The following is a 24028-nucleotide window of genomic DNA, read 5'->3' on the forward strand; positions in this document are numbered from 1 at the left end:
TACAACATATAATATCAGTAATATGTTATAATATATAATAACATATCAATCGCTTTTTCTATTTATTTTTTACTTTTTTATTTTGTGTCTTCTTCCCTAGACCATAAACTCTTTGATGATAGAGACTTATGACTGTTTTGTCCACCACTGTATATGCAGCTTTTAGTACAGCTTCTATTATGCTGGCATATACTGATGTTTTGCATTCAATAAATATTTGTTTAATGCATAGATATTTAATCATTTAAGTAAGAAAAAAGTAGTGTGTTTTTAAAAAGGTTCACAAAAAAATGGCAATGGAAACTGAAGAGAGAATTTTCTTTACAACAACGACAACAAAGGCTTATCACTCTCCCTATATACGTTTTTCCTCTTTTCCCTTGAGAAAATGATCAGCATTTAGATGTTCTTAGCCTGTTAAGGATCCAGAAAAACCACTTAGCTGCAGAGAAAATTTCAATTACACAATGGAGATTAAAGTTTCAGTACTTGGGAATAATTATAAAGATGTTTTCCATTATATATGTTCAAGAAAGTAAAAAAGAAAGGCATTAAAACTCAATGGAAAAGCATTTCAAATGATAATCAACTTATTATCTTTATTGCAATCACAGGAAAATTATTTCAAAACCTCACATCTTGGGTCTAAGACCCAAAGACTAATCACTTAATGACGTGGTTAAAACTGAAGAATTCAAAAAAACCTGGATTGAGCAGGAACATTTTAAAGCATCATACTATTACCAAAACCATTAAATGAAGGGATAACATTTGGCTAATCATTGAAACACACAGTGATGTTTTCTCCTCTGAGATGCATTTGTTATTTGTACAACTAACTTACCACTTAGAATTCTGAGTCTTTAATTGCAATTATTTTTCATGTATCTGTAGTTTATTCCCTGCTTCTATGTGATAATTTAGAATTCTGAGTCTTTAATTGCAATTATTTCTTGTGTATCTGTAGTTTATTCCTTGCTTCTATGTGATAATTTTGTGGCTAGGAATGCATTTTAAATGTCTTCTTATTCTCTAAATAATCTTCTAGAGGACTGCGGTGAACATCTATTAATTTTACCACCTAGAATCCATTCACTTTTCTTTAGCTAACAGTTTACTGTACTTGTCCTCTGAGAAAGCTCCTCAGTCACTTCTCTTGAGCATTGTGATTTGATGAGCTTAATCCCACCTCTAGTTTAAAACAGCAAGCATATTTACTCTTCCAGGAAGAGTAATTGGATGGCACGTGATTTCACATCAGGAAATGTTTTAAAACTGTTCTGGGAGGAACATTGTCTTTTTCCCACTGGGTCTGAATGATGAAGTATGTTGGAACCCATCTTGGAAGCAATCACAAGGGAGATTCTTCCTGAGGAGGAGCCAACACCAAGAAAGAAAAACATAGAAACAGTCCTGGTCACGTTGAGTCCTACGTCATACATCTGAAAAGAGTTAATTCTTGGACTCTTAAATTGCATTAGCGAGTAAACTCATTTTTTTAAAAAAGACCATTTTAGATTTATAGGTCTCTCACTTGCAACCAGAATAATTCCTGTACGCAGTAGGCACTTGATTAATGTTGATTAATTTGTGCAAGTTTCCTCTTTATTTCAAGACCTCTTACAAAAATCTTGAAAGGCCCTCTTGATTTGATTAAATGGGAAAACAAATTTGTGTCATGATGAATGTTCTTTAGTTTTTCTGGATCAAACATCTCTGTTTGAAACACCAAAATTTACTGATTAATATACTGCTATTTCCAGGCCATTCCTGGTGTATGGGAAACTTTCCCTCTTATATTTACAAAAACAAATAAGGAATCTTTAATTTTTTTTTTTTTTTTTTTTTTTTTTTTTTGAGACAGTCTCACACTTTTGCCCAGGCTGGAGAGCAGTAGCACAATCTTGGCTCACTGCAACCTCTGTCTCCCGAGTTCAAGCGATTCTCATGCCTTAGCTGCTCGAGTAGCTGGGACTACAAGCATCCACCACCACACCCAGCTAATTTTTTATATTTTAGTAGAGATGTGGTTTCACCATGTTGGCCAGGCTGGTTTTGAACTGCTGACCTCAGGCAATTCATCTGCCTGGGCCTCCCAAAGCACTAGGATTATAGGCGTGAGCCACCACATCCGGCCCCAATTTTATACTCATTTAAAATTAGAATGCATTTATTTATTCTGAAGAAACCATTTCCTTGTTTTTGTCAGCCACAAAGAAATGCATTCTTCAGAATAAAGACCTGTAATTAAACAGGTCAATTTAGTTTAATGTTGTACCTAATAAAGGAGTTTAAAACCATTTAAAAAGTAGACTTAATTTTCCAGAATTTACGCATGACAAATACTTTTGTTTAAAATTAAATTATTTAGTCCAGTATGGTGGCTCACGCCTGTAATCCCAGCTGCTTGGGAGGGAGAAGCGCTTGAACTCAGGTGGCAGAGGTTGCAGCAAGCTGTGATGCACTCCAGCCTGGGCGACAGAGTGAGACCCTGTCTCAATCAATCAACTAATCAATCAATAAAATTAAATTATTCAGATGTGTAAACAGAAAATGAAAATTGCTTGTAATCTCATTCCTAGAAATAATAGCTGATATTTGAAAGCATATTGTTCTAAACACTTTCTATTCGTAGTGTTTTTGTTAAATGTTAAAAATAGAAATATCCTATTATTCTAATAATTATTTAGTAGCAGTGACAATAATGTGGCAGTCTTTCCATGTCAACATAAATAAATACCATTTTTAATGACTGCTCAGTACTCCATTGTATGGATATAACATAATATTTTTGAAGAACACATCACTTGTTGAAGAACATTCACATTGATTCTCTAACATTAGTATTATAAATGAGGTTAATAAATCATCACATATTTATACGATTTTTTTAGAATACAATCCAAGAAGAGTAATAGCTGGCACATTTGAAAATTTAATACACATTGCCAAATTGTCTTCTAAAAAAGTTGTACCTTCCAGCTTTCCATATAATTACAAACTCCGTGAATGAACATCCTTGTTTATTTTCATCCATCTCATAGACAATAAATGGTCTGACTTTGCTGGTTTAGTTTTAATTTCTTTGACAATTAATGAGTGAATCTTTTTTATGGGTGAACTATCAGTTTTTATGGCTGTATGGAAAAACACCCAAAAACTTAAGGCAACCATTCATTACTCCAGGGGTCAGCCAAGCGGTTCTGACTTGGCCTGTGTTGCCTGGGCTCACTAGTGAGTCTTCGGCTTGCTGCAGGCAGGCCAGATGCTTTTGCTTCCAGAACTGGCTGTGAGCAAGCTGGGGCACCTTGGTTTTCTTCCACACGGCTCCCAGCATCATCAGAAAAAGTCCAAGCTGGTTTAATGGTAGTGGCATGGTTCCAGGAGAATGAACAGAACGTGCAAAGCCTCTTGATACTAGACTTGAAACTGGCACAATATCCCATGTGCCTCATTCTACTTGTCAAAGTAAGTCACAGGCTAGTTGAGATATAACAGGTGGGGAAAAACACACGCACACAAGAAAACAAAAAACTATACCACTGTCGCCAGGAGCTACAAACTCACACTGCAAAAGGGCACAGACACAGGGAGAAAATAATTTGAGCTGTATTTTAAAACCGTTTACCACCACATGTTTTCTTTAGATCAGTAAGTAGGCCAAAAGTCTCATTAAGCATCTTTTTTTTTAAAAAAAAAAAAAACAATTATTTTCACAGGTTATTGGGGAACATGTGGTGCTTGGTTACATGAATAAGTTCTACGGTGGTGATTTGTGAGATTTTGGCACACCTGTCACCCAAGCAGTATATACTGCACCCAATTTGTGGTCTTTCATCCCTCACCTCCTTCCAGCCCTTTCCCCCTGTGTCCCCAAAGTCAACTGTGTCTTTCTTATGTCTTTGCATCTCATAGCTTAGCCCCCACACATGAGTGAGAACATATGATGTTTGTTTTTCCATTCTTGAGTTACTTCACTTAGAATAATAGCCTCCAAACTCATCCAGGTCGCTGTGAATGCCATTGATTCATTCCTTTTTATGGCTGAGTAGTATTCCATCGTGTGTGTGTGTGTGTGTGTGTGTGTGTGTGTGTGTATCTCACAGTTTCTTTATCCACTCGTTGATTGATGGGATGGGCATTTGGGTTGGTTCCATGTTTTTGCAATTGCAAATTGTGCTGCTATAAGCATGCATGTACAAGTATCTTTTTCATATAGTGACTTATGTTCCTCTTGGTAGATACCCAGCAGTGAGATTGCTGGATCAAATGGTAGATGTACTTTTAGTTCTTTAAGGAATCTCCACACTGTTTTCCATAGCAATTGTACTAGTTTACATTCCCACCAACAGTGTAGAAGTGTTCCCTGTTCACTGCATGCATGCTAACATCTATTGTTTATTTTTTTGTTGTTGTTGTTTTGTTTTGTTTTTGAGACAGAGGCTTGCTCTGCCACCCAGACTGGAGTGCAGTGGCATAATCTCGGCTCACTGCAACCTCCGCCTCCCGGGTTCAAGTGATTCTCCTTCCTCAGCCTCCTGAGTAGCTGGGATTATAGGCATGCACCACCATGCCCGGCTAATTTTTGTATTTTTTAGTAGAGACAGGACAGGGTTTCACTACATTGCTCAGGCTGGTCTCAAATTCCTGACCTCAGGTGATCCACCAACCTCGGCTTCCCAAAGTGCTGGGATTACAGGTGTGGGCCACCATACCAGGCCTATTTTTTGATTTTTGATTTTTTTGTTATGGCCATTCTTGCAGGAGTAAGGTGGTATCGCATTGTGGTTTTGATTTGCATTTCCCTGATCATTAGTGATGTCGAGCATTTTTTCATATGTTTGTGGGCCATTTGTAGATCCTCTGTTGAGAATTGTCTATTCATGTCCTTAGCCCACTTTTTGATGGGACTGTTTGTTTTTTTCTTGCTAATTTGTTTGAGTTCATTGTAGATTATGGATATTAGTCCTTTGTCAGGTATACGGATTGTGAAGATTTCTCCCACTCTGTGGGTTGTTTGTTTACTCTGCTGATTGTTCCTTTTGCTGTGCAAATGCTTTTTGGTTAATTAAGTCCAAACTATCTTTGTTTTTATTACATTTGCTTTTGGGTTTTAGGTCATGAAATCCTTGCCTAAGCCAATGTCTAGAAGAGTTTTTCCAATGTTGTCTTCTAGAAGTTCTATAGTTTCAGGTCTTAGATTTAAGTTCTTGATCCATCTTGAGTTGATTTTTGTATAATGTAAGAGATGAGGATCCAGTTTCATTCTTCTACATGTGACTTGCCATTTATCCCAGTGCCATTTGTTGTTTTTTTTTTTTTTTTTTTTTAGTGTCAATAATTATTTATTATTATTATACTTTAAGTTGTAGGGTACATGTGCATAACGTGCAGGTTTGTTACATATGTATACTTGTGCCATGTTGGTGTGCTGCACCCATCAACTCATCATTTACATCAGGTATAACTCCCAATGCAATCCCTCCCCCTCCCCCCTCCCCATGATAGGCCCCTGTGTGTGATGTTCCCCTTCCTGAGTCCAAGTGATCTTATTGTTCAGTTCCCACCTATGAGTGAGAACATGCGGTGTTTGGTTTTCTGTTCTTGTGATAGTTTGCTAAGAATGATGGTTTCCAGCTGCATCCATGTCCCTACAAAGGACGCAAACTCATCCTTTTTGATGGCTGCATAGTATTCCATGGTGTATATGTGCCACATTTTCTTAATCCAATCTGTCACTGATGGACATTTGGGTTGATTCCAAGTCTTTGCTATTGTGAATAGTGCTGCAATAAACATACGTGTGCATGTGTCTTTATAGCAGCATAATTTATAATCCTTTGGGTATATACCCAGTAATGGGATGGCTGGGTCATATGGTACATCTAGTTCTAGATCCTTGAGGAATCGCCATACTGTTTTCCATAATGGTTGAACTAGTTTACAATCCCACCAACAGTGTAAAAGTGTTCCTATTTCTCCACATCCTCTCCAGCACCTGTTGTTTCCTGACTTTTTAATGATCGCCATTCTAACTGGTGTGAGATGGTATCTCATTGTGGTTTTGATTTGCATTTCTCTGATGGCCAGTGATGATGAGCATTTTTTCATGTGTCTGTTGGCTGTATGAATGTCTTCTTTTGAGAAATGTCTGTTCATATCCTTTGCCCACTTTTTGATGGGGTTGTTTGTTTTTTTCTTGTAAATTTGTTTGAGTTCTTTGTAGGTTCTGGATATTAGCCCTTTGTCAGATGAGTAGATTGCAAAAATTTTCTCCCTTTCTGTAGGTTGCCTGTTCACTCTGATGGTAGTTTCTTTTGCTGTGCAGAAGCTCTTTAATTTAATGAGATCCCATTTGTCAATTTTGGCTTTTGCTGCCGTTGCTTTTGGTGTTTTAGACATGAAGTCTTTGCACATGCCTATGTCCTGAATGGTACTACCTAGGTTTTCCTCTAGGATTTTTATGGTATTAGGTCTAACATTTAAGTCTCTAATCCATCTTGAATTAATTTTCGTATAAGGAGTAAGGAAAGGATCCAGTTTCAGCTTTCTACTTATGGCTAGCCAATTTTCCCAGCACCATTTATTAAATAGGGAATCCTTTCCCCATTTCTTGTTTCTCTCAGGTTTGTCAAAGATCAGATGGCTGTAGATGTGTGGTATTATTTCTGAGGACTCTGTTCTGTTCCATTGGTCTATATCTCTGTTTTGGTACCAGTACCATGCTGTTTTGGTTACTGTACCCTTGTAGTATAGTTTGAAGTCAGGTAGCGTGATGCCTCCAGCTTTGTTCTTTTGACTTAGGATTGTCTTGGAGATGCGGGCTCTTTTGTGGTTCCATATGAACTTTAAAGCAGTTTTTTCCAATTCTGTGAAGAAACTCATTGGTAGCTTGATGGGGATGGCATTGAATCTATAAATTACCTTGGGCAGTATGGCCATTTTCACGATATTGATTCTTCCTATCCATGAGTATGGTATGTTCTTCCATTTATTTGTGTCCTCTTTTATTTCACTGAGCAGTGGTTTGTAGTTCTCCTTGAAGAGGTCCTTTACATCCCTTGTAAGTTGGATTCCTAGGTATTTTATTCTCTTTGAAGCAACTGTGAATGGAAGTTCATTCCTGATTTGGCTCTCTGTTTGTCTGTTACTGGTGTATAAGAATGCTTGTGATTTTTGCACATTAATTTTGTATCCTGAGACTTTGCTGAAGTTGCTTATCAGCTTAAGGAGATTTTTGGCTGAGACAATGGGGTTTTCTAAATATACAATCATGTCATCTGCAAACAGGGACAGTTTGACTTCTTCTTTTCCTAACTGAATACCCTTGATTTCTTTCTCTTGCCTAATTGCCCTAGCCAGAACTTCCAACACTATGTTGAATAGGAGTGGTGAGAGAGGGCATCCCTGTCTTGCACCAGTTTTCAAAGGGAATTTTTCCAGTTTTTGCCCATTCAGTATGATATTGGCTGTGGGTTTGTCATAAATAGCTGTTATTATTTTGAGGTACATTCCATCAATACCGAATTTATTGAGCGTTTTTAGCATGAAGGGCTGTTGAATTTTGTCAAAAGCCTTTTCTGCATCTATTGAGATAATCATGTGGTTCTTGTCTTTGGTTCTGTTTATATGCTGGATTATGTTTATTGATTTGCGAATGTTGAACCAGCCTTGCATCCCAGGGATGAAGCCCACTTGATCATGGTGGATAAGTTTTTTGATGTGTTGCTGAATCCGGTTTGCCAGTATTTTATTGAGGATTTTTGCATCGATGTTCATCAGGGATATTGGTCTAAAATTCTCTTTTTTTTTGTTGTGTCTCTGCCAGGCTTTGGTATCAGGATGATGTTGGCCTCATAAAATGAGTTAGGGAGGATTCCCTCTTTTTCTATTGATTGGAATAGTTTCAGAAGGAATGGTACCAACTCCTCCTTGTACCTCTGGTAGAATTCAGCTGTGAATCCATCTGGTCCTGGACTTTTTTTGGTTGGTAGGCTATTAATTATTGCCTCAATTTCAGAGCCTGCTATTGGTCTATTCAGGGATTCAACTTCTTCCTGGTTTAGTCTTGGAAGAGTGTAAGTGTCCAGGAAATTATCCATTTCTTCTAGATTTTCCAGTTTATTTGCGTAGAGGTGTTTATAGTATTCTCTGATGGTAGTTTGTATTTCTGTGGGGTCGGTGGTGATATCCCCTTTATCATTTTTAATTGCGTCGATTTGATTCTTCTCTCTTTTCTTCTTTATTAGTCTTGCTAGTGGTCTGTCAATTTTGTTGATCTTTTCAAAAAACCAACTCCTGGATTCATTGATTTTTTGGAGAGTTTTTTGTGTCTCTATCTCCTTCAGTTCTGCTCTGATCTTAGTTATTTCTAGCCTTCTGCTAGCTTTCGAATGTGTTTGCTCTTGCTTCTCTAGTTCTTTTAATTGTGATGTTAGAGTGTCAATTTTAGATCTTTCCTGCTTTCTCTTGTGGGCATTTAGTGCTATAAATTTCCCTCTACACACTGCTTTAAATGTGTCCCAGAGATTCTGGTATGTTGTATCTTTGTTCTCATTGGTTTCAAAGAACATCTTTATTTCTGCCTTCATTTCGTTATGTACCCAGTAGTCATTCAGGAGCAGGTTGTTCAGTTTCCATGTAGTTGAGCGGTTTTGATTGAGTTTCTTAGTCCTGAGTTCTAGTTTGATTGCACTGTGGTCTGAGAGACAGTTTGTTATAATTTCTGTTCTTGTACATTTGCTGAGGAGTGCTTTACTTCCAATTACGTGGTCAATTTTGGAGTAAGTATGATATGGTGCTGAGAAGAATGTATATTCTGTTGATTTGGGGTGGAGAGTCTATAGATGTCTCTTAGGTCTGCTTGCTGCAGAGATGAGTTCAATTCCTGGATATCCTTGTTAACTTTCTGTCTCGTTGATCTGTCTAATGTTGACAGTGGAGTGTTGAAGTCTCCCATTATTATTGTATGGGAGTCTAAGTCTCTTTGTAAGTCTCTAAGGACTTGCTTTATGAATCTGGGTGCTCCTGTATTGGGTGCATATATATTTAGGATAGTTAGCTCTTCCTGTTGAATTGATCCCTTTACCATTATGTAATGGCCTTCTTTGTCTCTTTTGATCTTTGATGGTTTAAAGTCTGTTTTATCAGAGACTAGTATTGCAACCCGCGCTTTTTTTTGTTCTCCATTTGCTTGGTAAATCTTCCTCCATCCCTTTATTTTGAGCCTATGTATGTCTCTGCGTGTGAGATGGGTCTCCTGAATACAGCAGACTGATGGGTCTTGACTCTTTATCCAGTTTGCCAGTCTGTGTCTTTTAATTGGAGCATTTAGTCCATTTACATTTAAGGTTAAGATTGTTATGTGTGAACTTGATCCTGCCATTATGATATTAACTGGTTATTTTGCTCGTTAGTTGATGCAGTTTCTTCCTAGCCTCGATGGTCTTTACATTTTGGCATGTTTTTGCAATGGCTGGTACCGGTTGTTCCTTTCCATGTTTAGTGCTTCCTTCAGGGTCTCTTGTAAGGCAGGCCTAGTGGTGACAAAATCTCTAAGCATTTGCTTATCTGTAAAGGATTTTATTTCTCCTTCACTTATGAAACTTAGTTTGGCTGGATATGAAATTCTGGGTTTAAAATTCTTTTCTTTAAGAATGTTGAATATTGGCCCCCACTCTCTTCTGGCTTGGAGAGTTTCTGCCGAGAGATCTGCTGTTAGTCTGATGGGCTTCCCTTTGTAGGTAACCCGACCTTTCTCTCTGGCTGCCCTTAAGATTTTTTCCTTCATTTCAACTTTGGTGAATCTGGCAATTAAGTGTCTTGGAGTTGCTCTTCTTGAGGAGTATCTTTGTGGCGTTCTCTGTATTTCCTGGATTTGAATGTTGGCCTGCCCTACTAGGTTGGGGAAGTTCTCCTGGATGATATCCTGAAGAGTGTTTTCCAACTTGGTTCCATTTTCCCCCTCACTTTCAGGCACCCCAATCAGACGTAGATTTGGTCTTTTTACATAATCCCATACTTCTTGCAGGCTTTGTTCATTTCTTTTTCTTCTTTTTTCTTTTGGTTTCTCTTCTCGCTTCATTTCATTCATTTGATCCTCTATCGCAGATGCTCTTTCTTCCAGTTGATCGAGTCGGTTACTGAAGCTTGTGCATTTGTCATGTATTTCTCGTGTCATGGTTTTCATCTCTTTCATTTCGTTTATGACCTTCTCTGCATTAATTACTCTAGCCATCAATTCTTCCACTTTTTTTTCAAGATTTTTAGTTTCTTTGCGCTGGGTACGTAATTCCTCCTTTAGCTCTGAGAAATTTGATGGACTGAAGCCTTCTTCTCTCATCTCGTCAAAGTCATTCTCCGTCCAGCTTTGATCCGTTGCTGGCGATGAGCTGCGCTCCTTTGCCGGGGGAGATGCGCTCTTATTTTTTGAATTTCCAGCTTTTCTGCCCTGCTTTTTCCCCATCTTTGTGGTTTTATCTGCCTCTGGTCTTTGATGATGGTGATGTACTGATGGGGTTTTGGTGTAGGTGTCCTTCCTGTTTGATAGTTTTCCTTCTAACAGTCAGGACCCTCAGCTGTAGGTCTGTTGGAGATTGCTTGAGGTCCACTCCAGACCCTGTTTGCCTGGGTATCAGCAGCAGAGGCTGCAGAAGATAGAATATTTCTGAACAGCGAGTGTACCTGTCTGATTCTTGCTTTGGAAGCTTCCTCTCAGGGGTGTACTCCACCCTGTGAGGTGTGGGGTGTCAGACTGCCCCTAGTGGGGGATGTCTCCCAGTTAGGCTACTCAGGGGTCAGGGACCCACTTGAGCAGGGAGTCTGTCCCTTCTCAGATCTCAACCTCCGTGTTGGGAGATCCACTGCTCTCTTCAAAGCTGTCAGACAGAGTCGTTTGCGTCTGCAGAGGTTTCGGCTGTGTTTGTTATTGCCCTGTCCCCAGAGGTGGAGTCTACAGAGACAGGCAGGTTTCCTTGAGCTGCTGTGAGCTCCACCCAGTTCGAGCTTCCCAGCAGCTTTGTTTACCTACTTAAGCCTCAGCAATGGCAGGCGCCCCTCCCCCAGCCTTGTTGCTGCCTTGCCGGTAGATCACAGACTGCTGTGCTAGCAATGAGGGAGGCTCCGTGGGTGTGGGACCCTCCCAGCCAGGTGTGGGATATGATCTCCTGGTGTGCCTGTTTGCTTAAAGCGCAGTATTGGGGTGGGAGTTACCCGATTTTCCAGGTGTTGTGTGTCTCAGTTCCCCTGGCTAGGAAAAGGGATTCCCTTCCCCCTTGCGCTTCCCAGGTGAGGCAATGCCTCGCCCTGCTTCAGCTCTCGCTGGTCGGGCTGCAGCAGCTGACCAGCACCGATCGTCCGGCACTCCCCAGTGAGATGAACCCAGTACCTCAGTTGAAAATGCAGAAATCACCGGTCTTCTGTGTCGTTCGCGCTGGGAGTTGGAGACTGGAGCTGTTCCTATTCGGCCATCTTGCTCCGCCCCCATTTGTTAAATAGGGTGTCTTTCCACCACTTTATGTTTTTGTTTATTTTGTTGAAGACCAGTTAGCTGTAAGTATTAGGGTTCATTTCTTGGTTATCTATTCTGTTCCATTGGTCTATGTGCCTATTTTTATGCCAGTACCATACTGTTTTGGTGACTATGGCCTTATAGTATACTTTGAAATCAGGTAATGTGATGCCTCCAGATTTATTCTTTTTGCTTAATCTTGCTTTGGCTATGTGGGCTCTTTTTTGGTTCCATATGAATTTTAGGATTTTTTTTCTAATTCTGTGAAGAATGATAGTGGTATTTTGATGGGAATTGCATTGAATTTGTAGATTGCTTTTGGCAGTGTGGTCTGTTTCACAATATTGATTCTACCTATCCACGAGCATGAGCTTGGGCTGTGTTTCCATTTGTTTGTGTTGTCTATGATTTCTTTCAGCAGTGTTTTGTAGTTTTCCTTGAAGATACCCATTGTCACCACTCCTTTTCAACATAGTACTAGAAGTCCTAGCCAGAGCAATCAGACAAGAGAAGGAAATAAAGGGCACCCAAATTGGTAAAGAGGAAGCGAAACTGTTGCTGTTTGCTGATGATATGATTGTTTAGATAGAAAACCCTAAAGACTCCTTCAGAAAGCTCCTGGAGCTGATAAAAGAATTCAGCAAAGTTTCTGGATACAAAATCAATGTACACAAATCAGTAGCTCTTCTATACACCAACAGCGACCAAGATGAGAATCAAATCAACAACTCAGGCCGGGCATGGTCTCTCATGCCTGTAATCTCAGCACTTTGGGAGGCTGAGGTGAGCAGATCACCTGAGGTCAGGAATTCGAGACCAGTCTGGCCAACGTGGTGAAACCCTGTCTCTACTAAAAATACAAAAATTAGCTGGGCTGTGATGGCGAGCCTGTAATCCCAGCTACTTGGGAGGCTGAGGCAGGAGAATCACTTGAACCCGGGAGGTGGAAGTTGCAGTGAGCTGAGATCATGCCACTGCACTCCAGCCTGGGTAACAGAGTGAGACTCCATCTCAAAACAACAACAACAATATCAACACAACAACAAAAAACCCCCACAAAAATCAATAACTCAACCCCTTTTACAATAGCTGCAAAAAAATAAAATAAAATACTTAAGAATATACGTAATCATTAAGCACTTTGGAAACAAATTAATATTTTGGAAGGTATTCAGATTTTTTTCCCTCTATGTGAAAGGTAAATCATGATAAATTTATTTCTTCTTTTGTCTCTTGGGTCACCAAAAGCATTAATTTAATGTCTTCTATTAGCTGTATCTTTTTTTCTGTCACCCCAGTTTTCATTTCAGGTTAATTGAAGTGTGGGTTTTCCAAATTGGTTTTTGCTTAGGCTCACTAAAGTTGATCCATTAGCTCTGAATTTCTTTCTGTACATACTTCAAAAGCTAGAATTACTGAAAGGAGTATTTTTTTTTCCATTTAAATGTACTTTACTTATTATTTCCTAGGTTCTGATAGCAATATACTGCTCAGTGGGAAAAGATTTCTCCTGTGATTGAATTTTCCTAGCACTGTGTTTAGGAAATTTCTTTCAATTTTTTCTCTTAATATTTTTCTAGTGCTAAGATTCTGCAGTTTGAAGGACTTTTATTTCAGAGACATAGGCCATGCTTAGTGGAGACTCATTCAGAATGGAAACAAAGCTTAGATGCTGACTATCCAAAGAGCCTATTTTGAATATGAGACTCTTCTTATTGAAAGGACAATTTGGAGAGATATATGGTCAAATGACTAGGCTAACTTTATCTATATTAATTTCCTAAACAATGTAGGTAAATTGCACATTTTAAAATATTCCAGCCTCTCAAAACATGGCACCTACCCTCAATATTTCTAATAATCATTCACTTGTTTAGCACATATAGAGCACTTACCCACATGAACGCTTTGTAAAAGTCTAGGGGAACATGAGAAATAAGTCGGACACAGTCCCTGTTGTCCCTATTTACAATCTACTGTGAGACACAGATAATTAAGGAGGTGATTACAACCATGTGGGAAAAGCAGTTCTTCCTGTAGATTCAGACAAGAGATTCCAGATTTTCAAGGGATCTACATCTCAAACCCAAAGAAGTAAATCCCTCAAAGCATAATGGGGCCGGGCATGGTGGCTCGAGCCTGTAATCCCAGCACTTTGGGATGCCAAGGCAGGTGGATCACCTGAGGTCAGGAGTTTGAGACCAGCCTAGTCAACATGGTGAAACCTCGTCTCTACTAAAAATACAAAAATTAGCTGGGTGTGATGGCACATGCCTGCAATTCCAGCTACTCAGGAGGCTGAGGCAGAAGAATCTCTTGAACCCAGGAGGCAGAGGTTGCAGTGAGCCGAGATCACAACACTGCACTCCAGCCTGGGCAACAGAGCAAGGCTCCATCTCAAAAAAAAAAAAAAAAAAGCCAAGAGAAAATAAATTGAACTCAGGTAAGGAGAGATGATATGCAAAAGGATTACTGCAACAAAGGCAGGGAGACTCTTGCTCTAGGAAAGGAAACTGCAGCATTAGGGAAGGAGACTATAGCAAGGTAGAGAGTGCCGTAACCATGAGATCAGCGTGCATCTCCGAGGTCAGCAGAAAAAGGTCTTTCTTTCATAGGGAGTAGAGAAGGCTACAAAGAACCGTGTGAGGGGCGGGATGAGGTGGTGGCATGATCAAACAGTGGCTCAGTCTCTGTTTGTAGCCATCGCATTCTCTGGAGCAGGTCTTATAGAGAGGCTTTTCTGCATTCCTACATGCGAGAAAGGACCAAAGTCCAGGGGCCTGGGGGAAGGTGAGGAGGCTAAGCAGAGTTTGGTCAAGTCACATTGATGATATTTTGTCGACACTGGCCAGTGGGGACCAATGGCTAATCATTCATGAGACACAGAATGGAATTGGAAGGTCCGTGTCTGACCCTGTCATAGGTGAACAAGGAGGTCATCGGTGGGTCTTATCTAAATCTTATGGGGAAAAGGAATTCCTTGCAAGAAGTCATTTTTTGGAACACTGAAGGTGTGTGTTGGGAAGGGGTAGTTTTGTAATCTCCCCTATTTTCAAGAGGCACAGGACTTGGGGAAAGTTCAATATCACCAGTGCCTCTGACACAAAGTGACCTATAACCTTGAACACCCGGTGGCAGGATGAATGGAGTCCACGGTAAGTGCCACCACAGAAAGTCATCAGCCAGTAGTGTTGACATTACCTGGAGTCTTGCTAAAAATGCAGATTCTCAGACCTGTTGAATCAGAATCTTCATTTACAGTTGAGTCCCGGGATGATCCATCCACAGGTGAAAGTTTTTGAAGCGTGGATCTGGGGAAGTCAGGAAAGCATTGCTAGAAGAAATGATCCCCTAGTTAACTCTCTTTCTTTGGTAATGCTTTGATTTGAGCGTTCACACATTCATTCATTTACAAAAACTAATTGTTTTTCCAAGAAAGTTGTATTAGTATCTATGAGTATTAGTTATATATTGCTCTGTAAACTACCCCCGGATTTAGTGGCTTAAAACAACAAGCATTTATTATTCTCACAGTTTCTATGGGTCAAAAATTTAGGAACAGCTAGTTGGGTGGTTTGCAGTCAAGATATCAGCCATGGCTGAAATCAGCTGAAGACCTGGCTGAGGCTGTAGGACTCAAGGTGGTCCACTCCCATAGCTGGCAAGTTGGTTCTTCTCCAGGCTAGGCTCTCCATCCTGGGGCTTCTCCACATGGCTGCTTGGGTGTCCTCACAACATGGCGACTAGCTTACCCCAGAGAAAGAGACAGAGGAAAGCTATCCTTTTTATGACATAGCCTTGAATGTCACATGGAATCACTTCCAGAACAATGTGTTCATTAGAAGCAAGTTATCAAGTCCAGCCCCACTTTGGGAGGTTGGAGAGAATTAGGCTCCAGTTTTTTTTTTTTTTTTTTTAACAGAGGAAAGCGTGAACACAGTCTCCCACTGCTACACATTATGCAGTTGGGTTTCCTACATTTGAGGAAATTGCAGGGATCAGCACATTTGGAGTGCAATGGATGAGCCTTGCCCTGGGAAAACCACCTTTGAGATCATGGTATCTCCCCTGCCAGGTAAGTATAGGCTCCAACTTTTAAAGGAAAGAATATCAATGGAGTTCCGGACATTATACAGCCTTGTACAGGTCAACTTTGTAAAAGTCAATGATGTTTATCAATTTAATTTATTTGACATTTTGCCGCTGAAGACAGATAACTGATTCTGTTTTTCAGTCTCCAAAACTCACAAGAACATGCTTCATGCTATCTTAACAAGACAGAAACTTTCAACTGTCAGAATACTTTTTGAGAAAACTGTAGTTGTTGGTGAAATTCAAAGGTGATAAGATTGAACTTTCATGGGTGACAAGAGAATGACTTTGCAGTTTGCTTTGTGGGCAGTATGTGGAGGTGGGAGGGACAGGAAAGAAACATAAAGAGCAGAGGGTAGAAGCCAAGAGATAGTGGAAAATCACATGTTCTGTCCTGGTACTCCTCGCTGCTCTCCAGATTTTTAGTAAAAAGGTGTTGAGCTCATGTAAAGTACAAGGTGAGTGGTGCTTTTTTACAGACTGTGATGGGGCTAGGCTCTATATCTGGACTGAGTCGAACTAAACTAAGAAACACATGCAAATATGGAAGATGAACAGAGAGAAGCAAGAGGAAGTAAAGTCAGGGGAGTTTGCAGAATTGGTGTGAGAGGTGAGGTGGACCATGGTGGGTGGTGAAGGAAGCATCTCAAAGGCCATGGAATAGAGGACTGCAGTCATTTTTAGCTAGGTATCCAAGGGACAGAGGGACCTTAGTTGACATGTGGATGGCACTTGATTTCTGGCAGTTCTTCTCTTTTGCTGAGTCAACGGCATGATCAGAATATTATTTACTGAATTTCAGCTTTTGATGCTGACTATTTTAAAGTAACATTAGAAAGTAACTATGGAAAATATCTCAAGTTAGAAGAAAATTTTTATTCATTTATTTAGGTTTGGAGTGGCAAGGTGTAGAGCTTGAAATGTAATTTCACTTACCAGCAACATGTTTACATTGCTGCCTTAACGCTCCCTCTGGAATCAGAATAACCTCTAGCATTTAGGGACCTCCTAGTTTATAAATGCTGTGGCCCCTTTTTTTCTGTTTCAGAAGCACACTCTTTTAATCTTATAAAATCCTGGCCAGGAATGAAAGAATGATCTAAAACAATCGGTCAACATGACCTTTTATCTTGCTTAATAGTTGGAAAATCTGTTTCGCGAAGCTAAAAGCAAAATGACTTTCCTCAAAAAGCTTTTGCTGTATTTGGGGTTAGAAAAACATATTTTTTTGAGAAGACAGTACATTTCCCCGAATTTCATCTTCTAAAGGCTTAAATAATTTTCATAGTAAAACAAAATTGCCTCAAGTGCTATTGCCTCCCTCTCCTAGACACCCATTAATATAAAATAAAACTAATCTATAATAAACGCTTGTTCTAAGAACACTCAGCGGAAGCCAGGTATAATTTAACATTCTGTACAGCATTCAGTGATGAAGGACACACTATGATTGTTTTGCAGCATTGCAGAAATTCTTTTTAAACAAATCTTAGCTTTTAAAATTGAAGCTCAGAATTTTGCTCAGCCCGTTTTGTTTCCTAGGTCCCATATATTGGGCATCTACACACTCAAAATTGATAAAGTTAGGCATACAGAGACAGAATATTTCTAGTTTATAAATAAAAGCAAGTTTTATTCAACCCAATAAGAGCACTCCTAAAAAAATTAGTAAATGAAATAAATAAAAATGTAAAATAAATTATTCAATAAAACCAAATCTAATGCACCCAAAGAGTTCACCATCTAAATTCCTGGAGGGAAGAGTTGGGTAGCTGGGCTATAAATCTCAAATAATTTCATTTCTTCCAATCCCTGTATTCATCTGTGCTTTGCCAAATTCTCCTTTCATGCTTCTTAATGAACTTTCAGCCCCCCCTTTATAAATGGTCTGGCTGAACATTTTGATCTTATCATCAACTTACTGCTCCAACCCAGAATGGAAGCCAATCTCTCCCTTTTTCTGACACCAGTATTCTCTGTAGGTAACTTTTCTAGAATAGAGGTCAGAAAATGTTTTTTGTAAAGGAACGGTTAGTAAACATTTTCAGCTTTGTGAGCCATATGGTCTCTGTTTTGACTATTCAACTTTGAAGTTGGGGTGAGAAAGCAGGCACAGACAACATGAAAATGAATGGGCATGGCTGTGTTCCAATAAAACTTTATTTACAAAAATAGATGGTGGGCTGGATTTGGCCCACAGGCTGATGTGAAAGTTGTCAGAATCAAAATAGAGTCACTTGTGACCATTGGAACTGGGAAAGGCTGTAATGGGAGGGTTCTCATGCTTGTATGCCTGATAACAAGAACTATCACAAACAAACTGCAAAAAAGCACAACCTTGCACAAAGGCCACAAAACCTTACACAGAAAATACTTTTGCAAGGACATCTGTCCAGCAACTGCTTGTCCAACCTTAGACTGACACCACCCTTGTTATTGATCCATACAGTCAAGGATAATTGATTCAAAACAACTTATGTCATTCTCTTCATTTTGCCTTCAAAAACTGTCCCTTGCCTCAAGCTTCCTGATGATCTGCATAGTTTACTCTGGCACATGTATTTCAATTGCAAACCCATTCCCAAGTACGTATCGTTTTCTTTTAGAGTCTCCTTCTCAGTCTGTTGTGAAGGTTTGACACTGCATGTCCTACAGCATGTCCCCATTTGGTTTGACATAGGAGCCGGAGAAGAGAGAGGTGAGGAGAGAGAGAAAGCCCAGCTGTCTTCGCAAAGCCATGGATGTTTCTCCTGTCTCTGCCATCATCCTCCTCCTCATCCCACTCTGAGTTTTTTGCTCATGTTGATTGTGGAGGAGCACGGTAGAATGGAGGTTCAGTGAGGGGAGCAGAATTGATTGGAATATCTCTTAGAGAGCCCTCCTGTAGACGACACCATCCCTACTGTTTGCAATTCTTTGGGAATACAGGGAATTGGAGGCTCCTTTCTGTCAGTTTTAGACCCAAGTCTTGAGCATAAAAAGAGCCCTGCTCTACCTTCTGTGACACTCTTTACCACCATGTTTTATTCTGTGGGTCAGTGATTGTAAGGATAGATATAGTTCAGGAATATAGAAATACACTAGTAGTTCATCAGTGGCAGCTGTTCGTTGACATTGTCCCAATCTCGGTCTGTCACGTTCTTGACGAAATTCCAGGGCTTTCCACACATTCTAGTGTTGCCTAAAATATGAAGTGTTTACAAATGTAGTTTGTTTCTTTTGCTTCACTGAGACAGAGGTTTTTTGGTGGTTGTTGTTCTTTTGTTTGTTTGTTTAATTTTTGTATGTTTTCAGTTAACTTTAGCTTTCCAGGCTGGAGTGCAGTGGCACAATCATAGCCCACTGCAGCTTTGACCTCCCAGGCTCAAATGATCCTCCTGTCTTAGCCTCCCTAGGAGCTGCGACTATGCCACCATGCCTGGCTATGTTTTTTGAGATGAGGTCTCAGTGTGTTGCCCAGGCTGGTCTCAAACTCCTGAGCTCAAGCAATCCTCCCATCTCCGAAAGCTCTGAGATTACAAGTGTGAGCCACTGCACCCAGCTGGCTTGACATTTTTGAGTCTCCTCTATCCCTTCTGACCCTTAATGAGCATTCTTCTCTTCCTTAATCCTGTTTTATTTCAAATAGTTTCTTTTTATGGCCTCCATAATAACACCTATTAGACTACTTTTGTGATTGTACTTTCTCTAAAGGTGTATTTTCCCATCGTCCTAAGAATAACTTCCTTTAGAAATGATTCTTTCCCTTCTCCTGTCTCACTTGGATGTACCCCATGGCCTCACCTGCTGACCCTGGCTGCCCTGCTCTCCTCCTTGACTTAAATGAATTTTCAGCTCCTGCTATAAGCCACACTGTTCTACATCCTGGAGCTACAGAGATGTAGCTCCTGCCTTCAAGGAGCTCTCAGTGCAGAAAAGTGAGAAGATAAACATAAAAACAAGGCCAATGACACCAGGGGCAATTCACTCTCTTTGGTGGACTGTAGACACCCATGTCTGTAAACAGGGCACACTCTTAGTCGTATGGGAAAGGTTCAGGCTGTGGTACATTATTGCACTCCAAGACAAGGACAGAGGAGTGGCATCTCTTAAACATGGAGGCTGAGCCAAGGTACTGTTAACTTGTGGCTCATGGTTCAAACCATTCATACCATGGTCATGAAATGTACTTACCCTCCCACCCCACCAAAAGGGAAAGCTCTCTTGCTATGGGGCTATGCTGCCCCTGTTGGGCCCACTGGAAAATTTCCATTCCATTCCCCAATGGAAAATTTAAATGGAAAATTTTCAGGGTCATGTTGTTCTAACAGATTCCAGATTCTTCTGATTACCCAATACTAGATCTTACGGGGGAAAAACCCAAAGACCCTGCCTTCAAATTGCATATGGTCTGTTTAGTAGAAGGGATAGTCAGGAGACACAGAGAAGAAACAACCAAATGATTTTTATAGAACAACATATTAGCCAGCACAAATTAGTCTAGCAGAGTGCCCACTGAGAGAGCACAGAAGATGAGAGAATAAACAAAGATGGTTGTGGTTGCCTTCCAAAGGAGGAGAGTTTTGAGAATTTAATTTGCTTCCAGTCTTTGCTATTATAAGGTATATATTATGAAGAACCTGTTGACTCATAAATCTCTTACTATATTTTGGATAATTTCTCAGGACAAATGCCCCCAAATAGAATTACTAAGTTAAACGGATATCAAGGAAATACACATTTTTAAGAGATTTTGATATATTGCCAGATAGATTACAATTGCTGTCTAGAAAGATTATATAAATGTATGCTTCTTACCCCCAGCAGTGTATAAGGGTATCCACCTCACAAAAACTTGGAAGCATCAATAATTATGATTTTTTAAAATCTCTAATATAGCAATTGAAAATATCTAATTTTTTTCTTCACATTTCCTTTGTGCTAGTGGTGTTGAACATTTTTTCATATGTTTATGACTCATTGTTATATCCTCTTTTGCCAGCTAACTATCTTCTTTGTCTTTTGCTCCATGGGTCCTCTGTAGATGAGTTATATAATAGCAGTAGAACAGCGTCCAATCAATATGCTAGGTTATTTTGTAACTTTAGACTGATAAGGCATTCAGAGTTGAAAGGTGTGGTTCTTAATACAGCTCAAGGAAGTTATGTCCAGATAAACACTCTCAGGTCAGGAAACAATTCTGTAAGGAGTAGAGTTCTACTAGAAACACAGCGAGGGTTACAAGTATCAGCTACTGCCTGAGGTATGTCTACATGTTATCCCCAAATTTGATCAAAACATTTGACGAATAAAGGGGAACAACAATGAGATACCATCTCACATCAGTTGGAATGGCTAATATGAAAAAGTCAAAAATAACAGGTGTGCGAGGTTGCGGAGAAAAGGGACTGCTTACACACTGTTGGTGGGAGTGAAAATTAGTTCAGTGCCCTGTGGAAAACATCTTGGAGATTTCTCAAAGAACTAAACACAGAATCACCATTCCACCCAGCAATTCAGCATTACTAGGTATAGCCCCAAAGGAAAATAAATTGTTCTACCCAAAAGATAACTGCACTTGTTGGCCAGGCACAGTGGCTCACACCTGTAATCCCTGCACTTTGGGAGGCCGAGACAGGCGGATCATGACGTCAGGAGCTTGAGACGAGCCTGGCCAAGATGGTGAAACCCTGTTTCCATTAAAAATACAAAAATTAGCTGGGCGTGGTGGCACGCACCTGTATGTAGTCCCAGCTACTTGGGAGGCTGAGGCAGAAGAATTGCTTGAACCCGGGAGGCGGAGGTTGCAGTGAGCCAAGATAGCGCCACTGCACTCCAGCCTGGGCAACAGAGTGAGACTCTGTCCCGCACGCAAAAAAAATACCTACACTTGTATGTTCACTACAGCACTATTCACAATAGCAAAGAAATGGACTCAACCTAGATGCCCATCAGTGGTGTACTGGATAAAGAAAATGTGGTACATATGCAATATGGAATACTACTATGCAACCGTAAAAAAGAATGAAATCATATTATTTACAGCAACATGGATGCAGCTGGAGGTCATAATCCTAGGTGAATTATAGCAAAAACAGAAAACCAAATACTCCAACATGTTCTCACTTATAAGTGGGAGCTGAACATAGGGTATACACAGACACAAAGATGGGAACAATAAACACTGGGGATTCCAAAAGAGTGGGAGGAGGTGGGGGCAAGGGTCGAAAACTATCTATTGGGTACTGTGTTCACTTGGACATTAGAAGCCCAAACCTCAGCATCACATAATATACCCAAGTAACAAGCCTGCACATGTACTCCCTGAATCTAAAATTAAAAAAGTAAAAACAAACAAACAAACAAAAAACTAGTAGAATCATCAAAGTGCATTCTAGTATAAAGTGATACAGGTCTGTATGCAATTGTGGTTGCACTCATCTTGCAATCTCAATTTGGAGGAAAAAAAGGGAAGAATTTGGAATTGATTTCTTAGCCTCAAACATGTTAAAACTGGGTACATTTTTACAAATCTAGCTTCCTGCCAAATCTTGAGATACGCCTACATTAATAATTAAGTTAGTTTTCTAGATATTTAGATTTTCCCTTTGGAGATATACAGATGTGATAAATATTTATTTTTTATTTTGTAGAACAAAAGAAGAAAAATGTATTTGGATTACCAGATCCCTGACTCTCTGTGTTTGCTTTTGTTGATTATTAAGGCATTTTCATATAGGCTTAGATTCTTTAAATATCACAGCTATATGCATAAGTATCAGTCATAGTTCTGCTTTTTCCTTACTAATAATTTTTAATTAAAAGAAATACAGAATTTAGCATGAAAAAACAAAATGATGTAGAGTCTAGGCAGAAAATATCTCTAAGGGTCATGACATGCGACATTATAGGAGCAAATCTAACACACACAAAGACGAGTATGTGGAAATGAGTTTTAGAATATAGCATATGATTCAGGTTCTTCTTCTGACTTTGTCTGATGGGGTGACATCAAAAGGTGATCGTTTTAATATTTTGTCATCTGTGCATTTATTTTGTTTTGTATATTTTAGCAAGTGCTTTCAGGCTGCAGGTATCTCTTGGAAACATTTACCTCTCTTCCAGCTAAATGAATAAATAATGATGCTATGCCCTTTGCATTCAAATGCAAAGGTTATAAACCACTCTCAGTAAGGTCTGGCTTTGAGTCATTTGGCCAAGGAAAATGACAGGTTCTAATGTGGAACACTTCATACTGTCTTTGAAAAACCCACGAATGCCAAGAAAGTGGCTCAGGATTTGCTGTGGGGGAGGACTGTGTGTGGTGCAGGAAAGGCCATGAGAAAGGACGAAGAGATTAGGGCTCGTGGTCATCTGTATTGGCTCCATTTCCGATGTGTTCTAATATTGGAATCCTGTGCAAAGTTTGTTTGAAAATAGAGATATGATTTTGCAAAAAAAAAAAAAAAAAAAAAAAAAAAAAAAAAAAAAATTTGAGCCAGGCGCTGTGGCTCATGCCTGTAATCCCAGCACTTTGGGAGGCCAAGGCAAGCAGATCACCAGAGATCAGGTGCTCGGAACAGGCCCCAAAATCTGGCCATAAACAGGCCCCAAAACTGGCCATAAACAAAATCTCTGCAGCACTGTGACATGCTTGTGATGGCTATGGCGCCCACGCTGAAGGTTGTTGGTTTACCGGAATGAGGGCAAGAAACACCTGGCCCACCCTGGGCGGAAAACCGCTTAAGGCGTTCCTGAACCACACACAATAGCATGAGCGATCTGTGCCTTAAGGACACGTTCCTGCTGCAGATAACTAGCCAGAGCCCATCCCTTTGTTTCCCATTTTAGTTAATCTGTAATCTATAGAAACAATACTTATCACTGGTTTGCTGTCAATAAATATGTGGGTAAAACTCTGTTCATGGCTCTCAGCTCTGAAGGCTATCAGCTCCCTGAATCCCACTTCGCACTCTATATTTCTATGTGTGTGTCTTTAATTCCTCCAGCACTGCTGGATTAGGGTCTCCACGACTGAGCTGGTCTCGGCAATCAGGAGTTCCAGGACAACCTATCCAATGTGGTGAAACCCCATATCTGGTAAAAATACAAAAGAAAAACAAAAAAATTAGCTGGGCATGGTGGTGTGCGCCTGTAATCCCAGCTATTTGGGAGTCTGAGGCAAGAGAATTGCTTCAACCCAGGAGGTGGAGGTTGCAGTGAGCCAAGATCCTGCCATTGTATTCCATCCTGGGTAACAGAGCAAGACTTCATCTCAAAAACAATTTTTTTTTTTTTTTTTTTTGCAAACTACACTTCTTATTCCATAAGCTGCATTCCACTGTATAGACATACCATCGTTTATCCAGTCTCCTGTTTATGTACCTTTGGGCTGCTTCCAGCTTTTCAGTATTATAAATATATCTTCTTTGAACTTTCTTGTTTAAG

At 39.9% G+C, this 24028-nt stretch overlaps 1 protein-coding gene and 1 non-coding gene across 2 annotated transcripts in view; one reads left to right on the forward strand and one right to left on the reverse strand.

The window, feature by feature from the left end:
* The window catches only part of NTPCR (nucleoside-triphosphatase, cancer-related), an 805437-nt gene that overhangs the window by 646187 nt on the left and 135222 nt on the right, over nucleotides 1-24028 (forward strand). The window lies entirely within an intron of this gene.
* LOC126944233 (U1 spliceosomal RNA) lies at nucleotides 15429-15592 on the reverse strand. The gene has a single exon (XR_007721984.1). It is a non-coding gene; the product is annotated as a U1 spliceosomal RNA (small nuclear RNA).

Source organism: Macaca thibetana, chromosome 1, assembly GCF_024542745.1.
Source record: "Macaca thibetana thibetana isolate TM-01 chromosome 1, ASM2454274v1, whole genome shotgun sequence".
Taxonomy (NCBI): domain Eukaryota; kingdom Metazoa; phylum Chordata; class Mammalia; order Primates; family Cercopithecidae; genus Macaca; species Macaca thibetana.